Genomic DNA, 20,949 nt, shown 5'->3' on the forward strand with positions numbered 1-20,949 from the left:
ATAAACCAGCTTTTCTTTTTGAGAAAATATGCAGGATGTGGTGAACTTAAATTTCTATTTTCACAGCTTTTAGTGGCTCAGGGGACTATAGACAAATCCCATATTAGGGACATTAGAGAACCCCAGTGGATTATAGCTCAATACAATGGTGAACTAAAAATAACTCTGAGGACCATAAGGAAAATTACTGTTATTAAGTAATTGCTGAATGGAGGGTCCAGAGAAATTCCCACAGATAAAGTTACACAGTCAAGAAAATAAAACACAAAAACAGGAATCAGAACATTCTGAGCAACAGCAGTCCAAACAAGAAAACATCAGAACTAATTCACAATATCCTCTGATATTGCAATTTTTAAATCAAGAATTTTCTAATCTATGCCTATTATGTTTTGAGGAAGTAAAAGAAGGGATTGAAAATAGAATAGAGAGTAAAGGACTATAAAAAGTGACGAAGCATATCGTCTTTTAAAAAAATAGAACTTCTAGAAATGTAAATGGAATTTGAAAATTATAGGACCAGCTTAACTGCAGATAAGAGAATTCATGAACTAAAAAAAATAGTGAAGAAATTAATGAGAATTTAGCACAAAAAGAAAAAGATATGGAAAAAATGAATGAGGTTAAAAAATATGAAAGATAGAGTTATATGCCCTAATATATGTTTAATCAGGGTTCCAGAAAAGAAGAAATAAGACAAAGAATTATCTGAATAAATGAAAATTTTCCAGAAATAATGAAATATACCAATCCACAGAATCAAGAAACCCAATGAATCCCAAACAGAATAGATGAGAGGAAATCTGCACTGACATGTTATAGAGAAACTACAGACCACAAAAGACGTAGAAAAAGAGTCATGTAAAATCCCAAATCCATTTATGATAAAACTAAAGAGGACATCCTTAACCTGATGAAAACCTCCTACCCCCAAAAAAGTTTAAAATATCACAATTACAATGAAATACCAAAAACTTTTCCTTTAAGATAAGGAATAAGACACTGGAGCTACCTCTAGTCAATGGTATCTTAGATGTCCTGGCCACTACAGAAAGGCAGGGGGGACAAAGTCTAAGCAATGGAAATGAAGAAAGAAAACTTTTTATTTGTAGCTAAATATGATCGCCTATGTAGAAAATTCAAAAGAACCTACCAAAAAATCAAAATTAAAAACAAAGTTTAGGAGGTTTGGAGAGAAAAATCAACAAATATGATGAAAAGCATTTCTATACATATACTTAGAAAATGCAACCAAAAATATGTTACTTACATTAACATCTAATAATATATCTAGAAACAAATTTTACAAAAAACGATGTGTAAGATTCTTTTAGGGAGAAAATGATAAAACTTCACTGAAGTATATTAAGGTAGAACTAAATTGGATAAATATGCCATGTTTAAGTTTTGGAAGACTCAATAGTAAAGATGTCCATTCTCCCCAAATCTATCTGTAGAATCAATACAATCTCAATGAAAAATTCCCAATGGGATTTTTTGGATTTGAGTTCGTAATTTTAGTTTATCGGTTGGTTGCTTGGTTTAATGTACCAAGCTGATTTTAAAAGGTAATTGGATGACAAAGGACTAACAGTAGGCAGCGTTCCTGAAAAAGAAAAAGTAGGGGATCATAGTAGCCATTAATGTGATTGCCAAATATTCTTGATTTTCTTTCTAGGCAAGGTTGTACTTTCCTGATCCCTTGTAATTTGGTATTACCATGTGCTTTTGACAAAGGAATAGGAGCAGAAGTGGTTACCTCTGAGTGGCAATTTTAAGACCCAGTGCATGATTTTGCCGTCCTCTCTCTTCCTCATCATAGCAAAAGACAGTGTTGCGGAGAGTGCCTGCTCCAGGAATCCCCCTCCAGAGTGATGACCAGGCACAACCCAGCTTCTGGTCTACCCGTAATGAACATGAAGCATGAACAAGAAAGACACTGATATTATAGTATCACTGATAATCTGTGGGACTTTGCTACCACAGCTTACTCTGACTGATTTTTTTTTATCTTACGTTGCCAGATATCAAGATTTCTTATCAGGCTGTAGTATTTAAGATGGCATGGCATTAGCACAAGGGTAGATAAACAGACCAATGAAACAGAATAGAGAGTCCAGATCCAGAATCACACATTCATGAAGACTTGATTTATGGCCAGGTTGGTACAGAAGATCAGCAAAAAAGAAAACATAGACTTCTCAATAAATAGTAGAACAATTGTCTCTAAGTAAACAAATTCGACTCTCACTTCATATCTCCTATGTAGCGTCCTGTTGAGAATAGATTGAAAACAAGTGATTGAATCGCTTGACTAATTTAAGGGCACAGTCCCCTGAAACACATCTGAAAGCACCGAGAACAGTGCATAGTACATAGTAGCTTCACAATAAATGTCCTCTGATTGGGGAATGTCAGCTCCTTTAATCTTGTGGCAAGTCCATTTCTCAGTTTCCATTCCTCAGTCCTTCTCTTCTTTGAGGTAATGATAGGAACAGGATAAACATTCCTAACATGGAGCCCTATCAAGAGAGAGCTAAACTGAATACCAGCAGGAAAGTCCTGGCATTCGCTCAAGCAAGGGAATAAGCTTAATCAGGAAACATGGGAAGCTGCCAAAGAGGGAGGTCTTCACAGTTGTGCTTTAGGTGGTCCCATTTGTATTCCATCTTCACAAAAGGAGACAGAAGCCATAAATGGAGACTTGGACTGCAAGTAACCCACATGGTTGTCAGTTCCTACTACAGTGGCCATGCAGAGACACAAGAAGATAGATCTTCTGACTGAGTAATGTGGGTCATGCGCTTTACAAGGTGATGTCTTCCACCTCGATCCAAAATCCAATCAGTCTCAGGTTCATGCTGGATTGAGAAATACAGCACATCCCAATTCTTTAACCAAGCTCTGTGAGGTAGAATTATAGGAGCATTTAGTCTAGGGCTAATTTTGCCTAATTACTAGGGCTAAACCCTCTGAATGCTCTGTTGATGCCCCATAAATTATGAGATTTTCCTCTCTGATGGGCAGAACAAACTATTTCTGCCCTCGTTGGAGCTCCTAGTGCTATTTCTTCTATCCCTTTCAGCTGGCTCTTCCCAACCTCTGAGAGTTCCCTCCAACACATGCACCGATCGGTGCTCAGCTGGGGAGGGGTGGGGGACCCTCCGCAGGTCTCTGGCATCTCATTCTGTGAGGCTCTCCCCTCTCTGAGACTGTGTCCCATGAACTCTCGCTGCCTTGGCCTCCCCGGACATTCAGAATCCTCCCTCAACTCATGGTGATTCCCGGGCTCTGCTTGGGTTTCCCTTTCCTCAACGGTGACTGGAAACTCTCTCAAGGTAAGCTAGTGCCATCGTAGGACTCACTTCAATTATTTTCCGTCTCTTGGGCACCATGGTCCTTCATCTCCTGACATTCAGTATCTTAAAAACTCTTGTTTCATATATTTATTTGAGTTTTTAATTATTTCATACCTAAAAACAAAGCTGATCCCTTTTCCTCTTACTTGGGCAGAAATAAGTGTCAAGTCACTATTTTTTGTCCAATGTATACACCCATATACTTTTTACATTTTGTACATTTTGAACCATTCTTTTCTCACTACTTGATTCCAGTTCAGGAATGTAGATTCTCAAGGATTTCACGAACTGTCCAAAGACTGAGCTAAAATTCATGGCATCTATGAATTATCGGAGTCCAAAGATACTCTATGGCTTAGCTGGTAATCATATTTAGTTTCAAGGATTATTTTCTAGAAAGAATACGTCCTATACAGATGTGTATATATATATATATATATATATTTATATGTAATATCATATATTTTACATAAATGTTAAATGATGTATAAATATATATAAATAAATACCTATATAATCATTTATAAATACATATACATATGTATATATACATATATGTATATATATGTATATATATACATATATGTATATATACGTATATATACATATATATGTATATACATATATGTATATACATATACATATATTTATACGTATATATACATAATACATATAAATACATATATAATCATAAATACCTATATAATCATTTATGTAAACTCATAAATGCTGGTTGCTCCCTAAAATAGAGCAACACTTTATGTCCTATTGGACCAATTTCTTCCATTCCCTTCAAGATCAGCAGAGAGGGACTTCTCAGTAGCAACACAGCTACGCTCATGGTCCACCTCCCTTTGACTTGGAGCTGCTGTGCTTTCGGCTTGTCACCCTGAGCAGCATCTTTAGATCACCCTCACAGATGGCAGAGCTCAGATATATGTCCCGTGTTGTATTCTCCACTCATTGCCACCACCATCCTCCCCGCTCACTCCAGAATTTTAAAGTTCAGAGCCACTTTGAAAGAGAAAAACCATCACAAAGTGATATTCTAGCCTCTAGTTCCCACCAGCTGGCGAGACTCCACCCCCCCCCCCACCAACTGCCTTCTGTGTCACTGTACCCACCCAGCCCCTCCGGGAAACGGGGCCCTTTGTTCCCCCTCCACTTTCTGCATGGGGTATGGGCTTGTACCTTCCTCGCCTATATCTTAGAACTGTCTCTGAGGAAGTGATTTTATTCCATCTCTTTGCCTTTCCCCATAAAGTTGTCCCTGAAAAATATTAGGGACAATAATAATAAAAAATATTATTATTTCCCTGAAAAAATAATAATTGCATACGGCCAGAGGAAGGCATGTCCTCCCAGGGCCCTCTACTGCTGCCTTACTGGAGGAGAATGGAGGGACTGGGTTGCGGGACAGTGTGAATGTGTGAGGCTGGGGAGTGCGTTGGTTGGTGGGATAATCAGTGGCACTGATCGCATAGGAGCTACGGAGAACCACATGGGGTAAACAGGGGGGAGGAAGAATTATGAAGAAAGAGAGGGGTCTGTAGAGTTTTTTCTCACGATAACTCTGCTCGCACATCATAATTGCTTAGGTCTCCCAGGCAGCCGTGGAGCCTGGCACGTGCCCTTGAATCACTACAGGTAGAGGCACTTTCAAGTACAATTCTCTTATTTTCCATCAATTGTCAAAGGCACTGTTCCTCTGCTAAGAAACCGTGTCTCATTTGAGTGGTGGCCTATAATGTGCACGCAGCCGCTTTCCAATTTGCCTTTAGGGTCAAGCTGATTCGTCTGGCTGAGTAGACTTAAGTGCAAATCGAGAAGAGAAACCCATTTACATATTGTACAATGTGAAAAAGGTGAATTCTGTAACAGAAAAGGGAGGGGATTAGAGGGAAAGGAGGTCAATTGCTGATTTTTCCCTTGACATTGTTAAGATGTGGTTTTGAGGGTTCTGGTGTGTCTGAATGATTTGGAGTTGAAGTTCCCAGAGTGTTCCAATTTCCTCACAATAATTACGCTAATGACACCAAGAGTGTTTTGAAAGTCTTCATGTGTCTGCACTGCATACATTTCATTGCCACACAGTCCTATTTGCTCAGTATGCTCCCCTCATAATAATTTGAGATGCTTCCCACTTACCTTGAGTAAATATCAAACAGATCTTGATATCTATATCTGTCTCATGAAATATACATCCTCTCTAACTGTGCCCAAATGATTAATTTACTGCTATGTGATGATTAGCGTAAAAATCTCAGCACGACACAAGATAGAAATGTTATCAGCTAATTGCCATTTGAAGTGAAGAATGTTTTTGCATAGAAATTAATGATGCATGCTTACTTCTCAATTCTCTGTTAAACCAGAAAACCCAAGACTGTTTTTGAAGCAGAAAGGAATTACCTTTGAAGTTTGTTTTTTTTTTTTCCTTTCCTCTCCCTGAGATGATCCACAGTTCAGCAAAGGAATGGTGGAAAGCAACGGTTAGCGGAGTTTTGTACGCAAAACTCAGCTTTCACCAAATCAGGTCTTCCAACCAATCAATTACACAATTTCAGGCAAAGACCTTTTCCCTGGACGTTAGGGCCTCTCTGTGGCCCTGAAACTTGACAGAGAAACACTCATATATGTGCAGCATATCCTAAGCTTGCTCAAGTCCTTTGGAGAATCTGATGTTCTTATTATCATTGGTGGTCATTCCAGTTCTGCTCAAGCAGCCGTACAACTATCTATGAGTTTGATGATACCTCAGAAAGCCTTGTTTTATTTTCCAGATTTAAAGAACAATTAGTTGTGCCTTAGATCTTGATGATAAAGGCACACCCTAATCCAATTAGTTCTCTTAATTCTAAGTACCTGCCAGTCTATCCCAGAGATTGTAATGGAACATGAATTTTCCCCAAGCTCTGCCTTGCCATCCAAATCATCATCACCATTATCTAATACCCAGCCTGGGCCAGTTATGCTGCTGAGAACCTTATATGCATTTTCTCATTTAATCCTCACCCAACACAGTGAGGTCCGTCCTATTTTAATCCCCATTTTAGAGATGAGAAAACATGGATATACACCTCATACGTTACTTTTCCAAGATCACGGAGCTGATAAAATGTGGCTGAAATCTAAAACATTCAAACCCGAACATCCCACTCGGACAAACATAAATCCTCTGGATAATGACCCCTCTAGCCTTCACTGTGTGGACAGATGCAGTCTAACTGGTTCATTTTCATTTCAAGGAATAGAAAGTGGGGCTTGAACAGTGCCATTCTTTGGCTCAAGAAAGAGGGGCTTTGTGCTTTTAGAAGACCCCACATATCACAAAGACACACCAACAACAAATTTATTGAGGGTTATACGGGTGCTTCTGTCACCGGCTATCTGGCACTCAGGGCAGGCACAGCAAGACTCGTGAGTGTAAGCATCACTTTCAGGCGAATGCCACGTTGGCTCCAAAGAAACGCTGCCCTTGGGTCCTGCCTTTGAGAGACAACTGTATCCGGATGTTGTGAACGTAGACGCTGCCTCAGAACATGAAGAAGATTTGAGGGATAAAAGTACTCAAGAAGGAGAGACAAATTCATTAACTTGTCAAATCTTTCCTCTCAGAAAGCAAGAAGGCAATAGTTATTGCATAATTAGGTACTGTTTCCCAGAAGCGTGAAGCGTCCATTTTCTTGATTCTCATCCTGTTCCAATTTGTGGTTCTGAACACACTCATGAATAAGCATGGTGTTCACAACAGTTTTACATGGTGGCATATTGCATTATTTAATATTTTCAATATTATTAAATATCTAATATCCGTAACTTAAACTGGCAGCTAGATGGACATTTCATGCTAGAATTGCAAATAGTTTTATATTTGTAAAATTAATAATATCCAACAAACATTTTTAAATCTAAGTAGAAAATGTTCACTTTAGAGAGTGGCATGGACATATATACGCTACCAAATGTAAAATGGATGGCTAGTGGGAAGCAGCTGCATAGCACAGGGAGATCACCTCGGTGCTTTGTGACCACCTAGAGGGGTGGGGTAGGGAGGGTGGGAGGGAAACGCCAAAGGGAGGGGATATGGGGATATATGTATATGTATAGCTGATTCACTTTGTTATAAAGCAGAAACTAACACACCATTGTAAAACAATTATACTCCAATAAAGATGTTAAGAGAAAGAAAATGTTCACTTTAAATATTTTTATTTTAAAATGTGATATTTATTCATTATAATTTATATTTCTCTTTTTTTAACATTTATTATTTTTAATTGTGCTAAAATATACAGAACGTGAAATCCATCATCTTAATCATTTTGAAATGTACAATTCAGTGGCATTAAGTACATCCACATTTTTTTGCACCCATCACCACCATCCATCTTCAGAACTCTTCATCTTGTAAAACTAAAACTCTGTACAAGTTAACCAATAACACCCCATTACTCTCTGCCTCCAGCCCCTGGCAACCACCTTTCTACTTTCTCTCTCTGAATCTGACTACTCTAGGTACCCTATATAAGTGAAATCATATAGTATTTGTCCTGTGACTGGCATTTCACTTGTCCTCAAGTTTCATCCACGTAGTAGGATGTGTCCGAATTTCCTTCCTTTTTAAGGCTGAATAATGTTTCATTGTATTTTATACCACATTGTGTTTATCCATTCATCCATCGATGTTGATCTATTCTTGGTGGATCAACCAGGAGAGAATAATGTGAATAACGCTGTTATGAATAATGTGAATAATGCTGTTATGAACACGGGTGTACAAATCTCTCTTCCAGATCCTGCTTAAATTCAGAAGTGGAACTGCTGGATCATATGGTAGTTCTGTTTTTCATTTTCTGAGGGAACACTATACTGTTTTCTACAGTGGTTACACCATTTTACACTCCCAGCAAGAGTGCGTAAGAGTTCTGATTTCTCCACATCCTTACCAAACGCTTGTTATTTTCCTTTTTCTCCCTGTAATTTTTCTTGGGGGTGTGTTTTTTGTTTGTTTTTTGTGGCCATCCTAATGGGTGTGAGGTGGTACCTTGTGGTTTTGACTTGCATTTCCCTAGTGATTAGTGATGTTGAGCACTTTTTCACGTATTTATTGGTCAGTTGTATATCTTCTTTGGGAAAATGTGTACTCAAGTAGACATTTTTTCCCCAATTTTTAATCAGGTTGTTTTTTGTTACTGAGTTGTAGGAGTTCTTGATGTATTCTGGATATTAGCCCCTTATCAGAGACGTGATTTGCAAATATTTTCTCTCATTCCACGGGTTACCATTTCACTCTGTTGATTGCATCCTTTGATGCAGAGAATTTTTAAATTTGGGGGTAGTCCTGTCTATTTTCACTTTTGTTGCCTGTTCCTTTGGTGTTTTTTCCAGGAAACCACTGCCAAATCCAATGTCATGAAGCTTTTCCCCTACTTTTTTTTCAGAGAGTTTTATAGTTTTAACACTTACATTTAGGCCTTTGATCAATTTTGAGTTAATTTTTATATATGGTATAAGGTAAGCGTCCAACTTCATTCTTTCTCTTCAGTGTGGATATCCAGTTTTTTCAACAACATTTATTGAAAAGGACTGTCTTTTCCCCCTTTGAATGGTCTTGGCACACTTCTCAAAAAGAATTTGACCATATAAAATGAAGTGTTCATTTCTAAGTTTTGTATTCTATTCCATTGATCTATATGTCTGTCTCTATTATAGTACCACACTGTTTTGATTTACTGTAACTTTATAATAAGTTTTAAAATAAGTAAGTATAAGACTTCCAACTTTGTTCTTTTTAAAGATTGTTTTGACTATTTGGGGTCCTTTGAGATTCCATATTTAAAATTCATTAAATATGAATTTTAGGATGAATTTTCTATTTCTGCAGGAAAACACTATTGGGATTTTGATAAGAATTGCACTGAATCTGTTGATCATTTTGAGTAGTACTGCCATCTTAACAGTATCCACAAATGAGGGCTGCTGACTTAGCTTGGGCTAATATAACTAAATACCATAGACTGGGTGACTTAAACAACAGACATTTGTTTCTCACAGTTCTGGATTTTGGGAAGTCCAGGATCAAGGTGCCATCAGATTCAGTTCTTGGTGAAGGCCCTCTTCCTGGCTGGTATACAGTCACCTTCACAATGCACGCTCACATGGTCTTTCCTTGGTGTGTGCTCATGGAGAGATCTCAAGTCTCTTCCTCTTTTTATAAGGGCACGAATCTCATCATGAGAGCCTCACCCTCATGTCCTAACCTAACCCTAATTACTCCCCAAAGGCCTCACCTCCAAATACCATCCACTGGAGATTAAGGCTTCAAAAGATGGATTTGGGAGGAACACAAACATTCAGTCCATAGCAAATGTCTTTTTCTATTTGTGACTTCAATTTCTTTCAGCAGCAATTTGTTGTTTTCAGTGTACAAGTCTTTTATCTCCTTGGTTAAGCTTATTCTTAAGTATTTCATTCTTTTTGATGCTATTGTAAATGGAATTGTTTTCTTAATTCCCTTTTCGAATGGTTCATTGTTAGTGTATAGAAATGCAGCTGATTTTTATATGTTGATTTTGTAACCTACAACTTCACTGAATTCATTTATTAGTTCTAACAGTTTATGGAATCTTTAGAGTTTTTTTTACATATAAGATCATGTCGTCTGTCAACAGAGATCATTTTACTTCTTCCTTTCCGATTTAAATGCCTTTTATTTCTTTTTCTTGGCTAGTTGCCCTGGCTTCAGTAGTTAACTTTGAACATTGTAGAAGAATAATAACTTTTTTGAAAACATATACAAAATGTTTTTAATTGTTTACATTCACTTTAATTTATGTCTTTATTAAATATATTCAAATTTTCTAGATTTTGAATACAAATTCATTTTATTTTTTAGTCCTTTAGAACATTATTTTCAGTGGAGTACAAATTAAGTGAAAACCTGGATTATAAGAACACAATTCATGGGCTTCCCTGGTAGCACAGTGGTTGAGAATCTGCCTGCCAGTGCAGGGGACACAGGTTCGAGCCCTGGTCTGGGAAGATCCCACATGCCGCGGAGCAACTAGGCCCGTGAGCCACAACTACTGAGCCTGCGCATCTGGAGCTTGTGCTCCACAACGAGAGGCCGCGACAGTGAGAGGCCCACGCACCGCGATGAAGAGTGGCCCCCGCTCGCCACAACTAGAGAAAGCCCTCACACAGAAACGAAGACCCAACACAGCCAAAAATAAATAAATAAAATAATTAATTAATTAATTTAAAAAAAAAGAGTAGCTCCTGCTGGCCACAACTAGAGGAAGCCTGCACGCATCAACGAAGACCCAACGCAGCCAAAAATAAAATATAAATAAATAAATTTAAAAAAAGAACACAATTCATGATTTTGCTGAATTGAAGACAAGAAAAATAAAGTTTATGGAATACATATATAATGATTTGCAAATTATGTATGCCTGATCCAATAACAGAACACCCAAGCATGGACAATAATAATTAAATTCAACCATCTCTGATATTTTTCTGACTTTTAGTCATTATGTATGTATAGTTTTCAAAACAGGATGCTAGAAAACATTTAGTTTAACAGTTTGTTAATTTTCATTTATACTGTTTAAATATTTAGGCATATCTAAAAGTTTCTCACAATCAAGAATAGCCAGCCCAGGCTGGTCTGCTGCTCTACGCGCTCTTTGCCCAGAGCCTCGCAAACGTTTAATAGGGGCAGACTTGAGTTTGAAAGTGCGATACAGTAGACTTCTCGTCTACGGAAATTACTCTAATGTGATAACCCCATCCCCCTCCTGATAACACCGCAGCCAGGATGACATTATACCTTACAAATCTGATTATGCACTCCCCTGCTTGGAACTCTTTGGTAACTTCTCTTTGCACTTGGGGAACGTTCACAATATGGAAGGCCTGCACGTTCTAGCCCTGTCTTCCTTCCCCATCTCTGTGTATGTACTGCTCTTCCTCTCTTCACTCTGGCCACACTGACTTTTATTCTAGTACGTCCAACATATCCCCTCCTGCCCCAAGACCTCTGCACGTGCGCTTCCTTCTCCCTATGATGTTCTCCTCACCCCTTTCCGGTCTAGTTAACTCCTGCCTGTCCACTGGACTCATCTCTAAGATCCCTTCTTCCAAGAAGCCTCCTTTGAATCTTTGGACTAGATAGATCCCAATAATATCAAAAATAAAAATTATTTTGATGGTCGTGTATAAAATTGACTGTTTGCTCTCCAATAGGCAGAGAGGTAAGCATGTCACATGTATGGACACCTTTTATTCTTCCAAAAGCCCTCCCCTCCATGTTTACAAATAGAGAAGTCAAGGCTTAGACAAGTTAAGTCACTTGACCACAGTCACATTATTAATAAGAGGTGAGGCAAGATCTTAATCAAGACTGTCCAGCCCCAGAGCTTATATATTTAATCCCAGTGCCACAATGGTTTTCTCTGTAAGGGCCCTCATCCATGATTTGTTCACTCATTCCACATGTTTATAAGGTTTCTGCCAGGTGCCAAGCGCTGTGAGGCACTGCGGGCAGAGTGGTGAGCAGCAAGACAGATAAGATTCCTGGACTCAAGGAACTTTATTCTAGTCGAGGAGTGAGGCCATAAAAAAATAAAAGTAAAGAAATAAACAAGGGATCATTCCTATGGAGGAACCAAATAGGTTCTGTGTTAGAGAGTGAGGATAGCCTGCTACCAAAAGGATGGGCTCAGGTGGTCTCTCTAAAGAAGGGACATTTGAGCTGAGTCCTGAAGGATGATGGGGCAGAGCTAGCTACCTGTCCTTCAAAATCCATTCTACCTTTTTTCATGGTAACAGACCCCCTAAATCTTAGCTAGATTATATCCTGCAACCCACCTCATAACTAGAGGTAGCCACGTGATTAAATTCTGGCTAATGGGTTATAACCGGAAGTAGCATGAGAAACTTCCAGGAAGTCTCCTTAAGGGGAGCTGGGGGGATGGGCATGCCCTTCTCCTCCATCCTCTTTCTTGTTGGAAGGTTGAAGGAGCAGCAGCAGACTTGGACCATGAAGTGAACTTGGGGATAGAAGCACACTAAGCAGAGAAGCAAACAGGAGGGACTATGGGTCCCTGAGACTATGGAGTACGCTATCAGCCCTGGACTGACTCCCTCAGATAAACCTTATTGACGTTGTACTTCCTACTGAAGGGTGACTAAACTTCTTTACGATTCTGAAGATTTAATACTGCTACTTGGGAAGTATAGACTATGCACTTCATGCAAAACCTTTTAACCACAGTAGTGATGGACTAAACATCCTCAGGAAGTCATTACAGACCCCTTCGGCTGCCTCTGACTCCCAGTCACAGGAAATGGCTGGTTTGCCTTTCTCTCTGGCTTTCCTTTGGAAGGCGTTCGGAGGCGTTTGGCATGCCGGAAGGGCCACCCACTCTATCAGATGGCACCTGTCAAACCAACAAAGATATAAACTGCCACAATGCAGATCTCTGAGAAATGCCTCCATGGCATGTTAGCGGTTTCACAAACACATTTAGAAGCTCAGATAAAGCTTTTGATGTTCCTGATCTTTGCACTTCCAAATGGTGGCTGAACAAACAGAAATCAGTCTTCTTTGAAAGCCTTCAAAGCAGTGAAATTGCCTAAATCAGTGTGTTGATTATTCTCTGACTTCCAAAAGTCAAGGAAGGTTTTCTGTTTGTTTCTCCTTCCTGAAACACTGTCACATCTCTCCTCGGCACTTTTGTTCTAGGAGATTTAAATCCATCAATTATCTGTTTGAAGATTCATAGATACAGAGAACAAATAGGTGGTTGCCAAAAGAGAGGGAAGCGGTGGGGGGGTGGGGTGAAATAGGTTAAGGGGATTTAGAAGTACAAACCTCCAGTTATATAATAGATAGGTCACAGGGATGTAATATACAGCATACGAGTGTGGTCAGTAATATTGTAACAACTTTGTATGGGGACAGATGGTTACTAGACTTATCACGGTGATCACTTCATAATGTTAGCAAATGTCAAATCATTATGCAGTACACCTGAAACTAACATAATACTGTACAACAAATATATTTCAAATAAAAAAATAGTATTTGAGATAAAAAAATAATAAATCCATCAATTATCTGTTTGATATACAAGTTTGAATTCCCAATACAGCCTGGACCATCTTTTCCAAAAACTGAAACATTTTTTCAAAAACAGTTGTATAAACATTCTACTGGGAAATGGTAAATAGAACTTTACCAGAATGGGGGTAAATGCGTAAGGGCAGGAACTGATTCTTTTATCAACGTATTTAAAGCTCATGAAGTCACAAATGTGTCATTACCCCAGAAAATTCTGTGTAGAATCCAGATTTTACAAAATTCTGTGTGCTAAGGTTGTTACGCCACCATTTGTGTGAACTGGGACTTGGTGATGGCAGCAAGAGGGATATATGATTTTGTACTTGTTTTTCAAGAACTTTTAACTCAGTAATCAGCATGTAAGGATGATTCTCACTGTAAGGATGACAGCATGGAAGTGACCACATGTGGAGATGAGCTAAGAGGCTGAGCCTTGGAGTCTTCAATGTCATTATGACCCTCGTTATCAGGATTCTATAGGTTACCGACAGAAATACAGTTAAACTAACTTCAGCATAAAAGGTGGGGAGGGATATTAGATGGAATGGAAAAATACTGAGCTGAGCTCAAGGTCTCAGTATAGTGAGGCTCCAGGAATTGAACCAGAGACTGACTCCTGCTCTGCAATGCTTCCCACCCTTTTCCACCTGCCAGTATTAGATAAAATGATGGTATTTCTATGGCCCATGGGGATAAAATAATGAGGATGCTCCACACAACGGAAAGTGACCTACTCCTTGGCATACTGATCAGCTACCCATACAGCCCTTTTTCTAGTCTCCCAATTCCCAAGTTCTTGGGAAGCAATTATGGCCAACATTTATTGAGTCCTGTAGGGCAGGCACTGTTCTAAGCACTGTACATGCCTTTCATTCACTCATTAAATCTTCACACAATCCTGTAAGTTGGGTATTATATTTTCCCACTTCACAGACAAGAAAACCCAGGACTTAGAGGCTAAGCCACGTTACCCAAGGTCACGTGGAAGTCGGTGGAGACAGGGTTTGAATCTACTTTGGCTCGAGTTTGCCCTTAACCCTCAGCTATAGCACCTCTATTGGGCACTAAATCCATCTATAAAAGGAAGTGAAATGATTGGCCGTGCTTGAGGCAGGTGCCCATCCCTGCACCAATCAACAATAAGAAGGGGGTGGGGTTACATCGGAAGAAGCAACTTGATGCTCCTGCTACACCCATGGAAGAAGGGAGGAAGGGGGGCTTCCCTGGTGGTGCAGTGGTTAGGAATCCACCTGCCAATGCTGGGGACCCGGGTTTGATCCCTGGTCCAGGAGGATCCCACATGCCGCAGATCAACTCAGCCCGTGCACCACAACTGCTGAGCCGGTGCTCTGGAGCCCGCGAGCCACGACTGCTGAGCCCTGGCACCTAGAGCGTGTGCTCCGCCACAAGAGAAGCCACCGTAATGACAAGCCCGTGCACCTCAAGGAAAAGTAGCCGCCGCTCAACGCAACTAGAGAAAGCCCGCATGCAGCAACAAAGACCCAACACAGCCAAAAATTAATTAATTAATTAAAAAAAAAAAAGAAGGGAGGAAGGGCAAAACTCAGCAAAGGAGCATTTCACAGACGCTCCTAAGGACCTTCCTCCTCTCTCAGGGGCCCAAGACTGACATAGTTATTCCCGTCAGTTCACAGCACATTATCATCATCACGCTTCCCTTGCTTTATTTCATCTTATCCCTCTTCTCCACTCCCGTTCTCCTCCCGTCCCCGAAGGCAGCCGTTCTACTATTAGATAGGAATCATTTCATTTATATACGTTCTTACATAATGTATATATATTGTTTTTGTGTGTGCATCTTTACATATATGACATTGGGCTACAGGTCCCATTCTTTGTCTTCCTTTTGCCATTCCATCTTGTGTTCATAAGGTACGTCCATGTTGCCACATTGCCAGACCACAGCTTCCAACCACAAAATATACCCTATGATGTGCCTGCACCCTTTTCTAATACTTTTCCCCCAACACATGTCTGGGCTAGTCATGGACTAGGTTCTACAGATCAGTTCATCCAACTTGGGAGCCCCGTCATCTGGAAAGGCGCCTCCCTGCCTGATAGAGAGTCCTTCCTCTGTGCTCCCACAGTCCTCCATGCTTGCCTCCCTCAGGACAGAGGCCACACAGCAGATTGGTTAAAAGTACAGGATTGGGACCCGACTGCCTGGACTCAGAATCCTGTCTCTTTCACTTACAGCTAAATCATACAGCCTCACGGTGCCTCCACTTCCATGTCTGCAAAATGATAACCACAGCTACTCATGGGATTGCTGTGAAGATTAAATGAGAGAACTCTATGAAAATTGCTATGAAGAGTGCCTGGTACAAATTAAGTGCTATTTGTACTTACTATAATAACATTTGTTGCATGTATTGGAATGGTCTGTTCACTTGTCTGTCGCCACCACCAGATTATGAAATCCTTGAGTCCCAGGACCTTGGCTTTTCCATCTTTGTGTCCCAGAGGCCCACACATTGCATGAATCCAGGGCGTGCTCATTGCATGATACTCTCTCTTACTCACCCTCTGGTTTGACATAGCCGCAGGATTTGTATCTAGAAACCAACTGGGTTGAGGAGAGGCTAGATAGAACAGACTGGAGATGTGGCTTTTAAAAGGAAAACTTTCCTGGAGCTATAATTCTGTGCAATAGAAAATATAGCATCAGCTGCCACATACAGCCAGGAAGGTCAGCAGATCACCCAAGACTGGCCCCCAGAGGACATCCCTACCCAGGCAGACCCAGGCAGACGTATGAACTTGCCTCAAGCATGGCCAAGAGCCAGCTCTTGGTCACGTGCCAACATTTTCTGCCTTTGTGTATATTCACCTCAGTGTGCTCATCTGTAAATTAGGACTAACAGCATTTACTTCATAGGGTTACCAACTGCTTACAATAGTGTCTGGCATGGCCTCAATTGGCAATAAACGTTAGCTCTTCTTAGTTGATTACCACCAAATCAATTACTCTTACAAATAGAGTTGGGAGACGCCACACTCATTTTCTTTCTTGTTTCAAGATCTTGGAATTTTCGTTTGTTCATTTGTATGTTTGGTTTTGTTTCCATTTATTTATTTGGCATTCTGGTGGGAATTATTTCTTAGCAGGTTATCTGTTGGAAGGTTCTAGCCCTTTTTCCCTTAGCCTCAACCTGAACTCACAGGTGAATGGTATAGCTTCCCTATCTTTGAAAGTTTCTTAAGAACCATATCACTCTCAGGCTGGAAGTTCTCTGAAGTCTCAGCTTCCAGCAACCCTCAGTCAGATAGTCCCAGGAATACAAGAGGACACCATTTGCAATCACAGAACACACTTAAATGGGAATGAACTTGATTCTTTCTGTTGTTCAAAAAAAAGGGGGTAAGAACAAGGAAATCAAACGCAGGTCCAGGGCTTACCTGGTGGCGCAGTGGTTGAGAGCCCGCCTGCCGATGCAGGGGATGCGGGTTCGTGCCCCGGTCCAGGAGGATTCCCACATGCCGCGGAGCGGCTGCGCCCGTGAGCCATGGCCGCAGAGCCTGCGCGTCCGGAGCCTGTGCTCCGCGACGGGAGAGGCCACAACAGTGAGAGGCCCGCGTAACGCTAAAAAAAAAAAAAAACACAACTTAGGTCCAGTGCAATTGTCCTCAGAGTAATAAAGGCCTTTACCATGAGCTTTCTAAGCAACTTTTAGGTGTTGCTGGGCCACAGAAAGACTCTTTAAAAATGCTTTGGTTTATACACGGAAAGAAGCCCTCAGGTGAAACTGCCTTACACTAGAGGCCTCTGTAAGAACCATTAGCTGTAAAAGAGAGGTTAATTATGAGGAAAACTCCCTGGCCTACGCTGAGAGGTTTTAGTGACTCACAGTGAGGGGGCCACGTTTGGTGACCACAGCCCTCTCCCCGGCAAGGGCTTAATGGGGAGTCTGCTACCATGTGCCACATTTGGGCCTGTGTAGGGACCACGAAGCCTGATCTTGTTTGGGTTCATTAGCTAAGGGGACTGTTGCCCCCAGGGATCATTAACTAGTAGCAGCGGGGAAGGGGGCAGGAGCAAGACAAGCTGATGAGACGCAGCAAAGTTACTCATTTTCTAAAATTAGGATCTTGGTGAAACTCCAAACAGACTTTGCCTGGGGCTGGCTCCCTGACCCCTCAGATCAGTAAGTTGGTGGAGACAGCTTTTTCCAGGTTTTCCTCCCCACTCTCCTCCATGTCCTATGCTTCAGCTGTGGCTGAAAACACGCTCAGGTGGGGAGCGCTTATTTCCAAGAAACTGCGTGAGATATTTTCTTTCAGAAGCCGTTGAAAAACTAAATGTTGTGTTTTGTCAGGAACATTTTCTTTTGAGCCAGGAACCCAGTTCCCACCCCACCCAACCCCCTCCAACATTCTGAGGACAAATAGGAAGCCAGGATGGGCAAAATTTAGGACCTCACCTCCAAAAGGAATATTTTAACAAAACGTATACACACTTCAGCTTCCACTGCCATCACTGAGCACCTACTCTATGCCAGACCCTGTGCAAAGTACTTTTCCTGGCCTTTCTCCACCGTGCCCACAGCACACGGACCCCCGAGCACACGTGGACGGTCACCAGTTCTGCAGATGACACACTGAGAGTCAGGCTCGCAGACCGCAAAAGGCCACCTGACGAGCGCAGAGCTGGCGTCTTTACCCAAGTCCTTTGACTGAGGTTGGTCCTGTGCCACCCCTTGGCCCTGTCTCAACAGAATAACCCAGACAGTGACTTTCAATGGAAGTTAAAACCGTTGCCATTAGCATTCAGAAGTACATCGCTTAAGGGAAGGAATGTGAAAATGTCTCCCTCTGAGGGTGACACCCTCTGATCTCACCCACCCTATCTACGCTTCCGGACCTTTTTTCTTTTCCTTAATATTTCCAACTTTTGAGTACATGAGTAGGCAGACAAACCTTGTGACAAATACCTGGCCAATCTGGAGTGGTTGCATGTGTCGATGCTCCACTTATATTACCGTGTGTTTTCACCATTGCTATGGATAACTAACTCTTATTTTCTACTAACACTTCCAAATCAAATTACCTGTTAAGAATGTCTTCTTGGCGGGCTTCCCTGGTGGCGCAGTGGTTGAGCGTCCGCCTGTCGATGCAGGGGACACGGGTTCGTGCCCCGGTCCGTGAAGATCCCACACGCCGCAGAGTGGCTGGGCCCGTGAGCCATGGCCGCCGAGCATGCGCGTCCGGAGCCTGTGCTCCGCAACGGGAGAGGCCGCAACAGTGAGAGGCCCGCCTACCTAAAAAAAAAAAAAAATGACTTCTTCACTGTGCTAGCACTGGATGAAATTCTACCATTCTGCACTTCTACTCTTCATGTCCATTTTACAAGTAAAATAATGATAAAACTTCCTCCTGAAGGATGGTGTCGTTACGGGTTAATATGAATGAATGCATTCTACCGTCACTCTAGTTTCTTATCAGCATTCAGCCGAAGCATTTTTAATTTTCAGATATTTTCTATTTAGCAGTGTTTCTGAGGCATTTCCACTTGGGTGCAGCCAAGGCAGTGCGCAAATGAGGGGCTGACACTGTTGCGGAAGTGAGCAGAATGCAGTGAAGGCAGGGTTTGTGGCACCAGCTCTCCTGAGTTTGAGCTCCAGCTGCTGTTGATATGGAGCAAGTTCCTTCCTCACCTGCATCTTATATTCTCCTCCGTAAAAATGAGATTGAAATTGCCTCTACCTCATAGAGTTGCTGTCAAGCATTAATTTACGTGAAGTGCTTTTTAAAATGCCTGGAACATAGTAGCTCTATGTATGTGATTGCTGTTATTATCATGATTGTCATTATTCCACAAGAACCACAGGTAGGAGCTCAGCCCTTTGGGAGGCAGCCACCATGAGGCCAGGAATCAGGAGTGTGTGCGTTCATTTCCAGAACTGAAGTGCTCGGAGCACAAAAGCATTTAGTGATATATTTGCCTCTCCTCCCCTAAATCACCGATCAGACTGTGCCCTGTGATGTGCACACTTTTGAGACTATTCAGTTCTAGTAAATAAAGAAGCTTGTAGTTTACAAACATAGGCAAACTATCTTAAGATGTTTAAATATAAATAAGCTATTAAGCAAAAAGTGTGATAGTCATTGGCAGAATTCATGGGACGTGTTAAGTATAAGATAAGTAGTCAACACGTAGAACATGTGCATGTTAAACACAGGTAACGAAGGATGGAGGAACCAAGAAATACCTAATCTGTATGATGCACCTCAGTGCTAAATATTCATAGTATACTAAATACACATGAGATTAAATATCAGGACTTATTAAATATATATGAGCCTTTAATATTCATGATCTCCTTATCTGGAAAGATACTGGTTGTATGCTTCAGGTCACGTGTCCTCAGCCCAAGAAACTCCAATAGAACTCATAACTGTTCATCAGGCTAATTGGCGAGCAACAGCTTAGGCCAGGCACGCCACAACTCTCTAGGAGGACAAGTATGTGACATTGGCCCAGGGTACCCACCATCTGTGGGCCCCTGTGTCAGGGATCCCCAACACTACCCTCAGATCTGATGATTTTCTAGGACTCATAGAACTCAGAAAAGCAATTCAACCCTTGGTTACGCTTATTACAGCAAAAGGATACAGACAGGGCTTCCCTGGTGGCGCAGTGGTTGAGAGTCCGCCTGCCGATGCAGGGGACGCGGGTTCGTGCCCCGGTCCGGGAGGATCCCACATGCCGCGGGGCGGCTGGGCCCGTGAGCCATGGCCGCTAAGCCTGCGCGTCCGGAGCCTGTGCTCCGCAACGGGAGAGGCCACAACAGTGAGAGGCCCGCGTACCGCAAAAAAAAAAAAAAAAAAAAAAAATGTGGAGGAACAATAATACAATCTATACAAGTGGGAGAAAGAGGAGAAGAAAGATAAGAAGGCAGACGCATGAGCATATCGGTATGGCTATGATCTCATTCACTGCCTCCAGACAGCGCTGACCGCAATTTGCCTCCAGCTTGTGTTTACTGAATGCTCATTGCAGATCAGGTGCCATGCTAAACACTCTAGCTGAATCACTATTTATCCCTTCACCATTTTGTAGATGAGTAAATGAGGGCACAAAGGAACTTGTGTGAGGTCACCCACTGTCAGTGGTGGAGCCAGAATTCAAATGAGGTGACAGAGTTTACACTCAACCACTCTACTAGGCTGCTTGACTTCTGAAACTGGTTTGCCTTGGTCTCAGGGCCTAGCACAGAGCGGACAGAACTTTTTCATTTGCAAGTAACAGAAACCCAAGGCAAAATGTGAAAAGGGATATATATTCACTCACAAGCCTGAAAATTTTAGGGAATAGGACTGAAACAGCTGGATCCGTGGGCTCAACCAGGCAGGGAGGATTTGCCTGCCCATCTATCATCTCTCAGTTCTGTTTCTTCACTACTTCACTACTGTCAACTCTAAGCTGACATTCCTATA

This window comes from Leucopleurus acutus, assembly GCF_964270905.1.
Source record: "Leucopleurus acutus genome assembly, chromosome: 17".
NCBI lineage: Eukaryota > Metazoa > Chordata > Mammalia > Artiodactyla > Delphinidae > Leucopleurus > Leucopleurus acutus.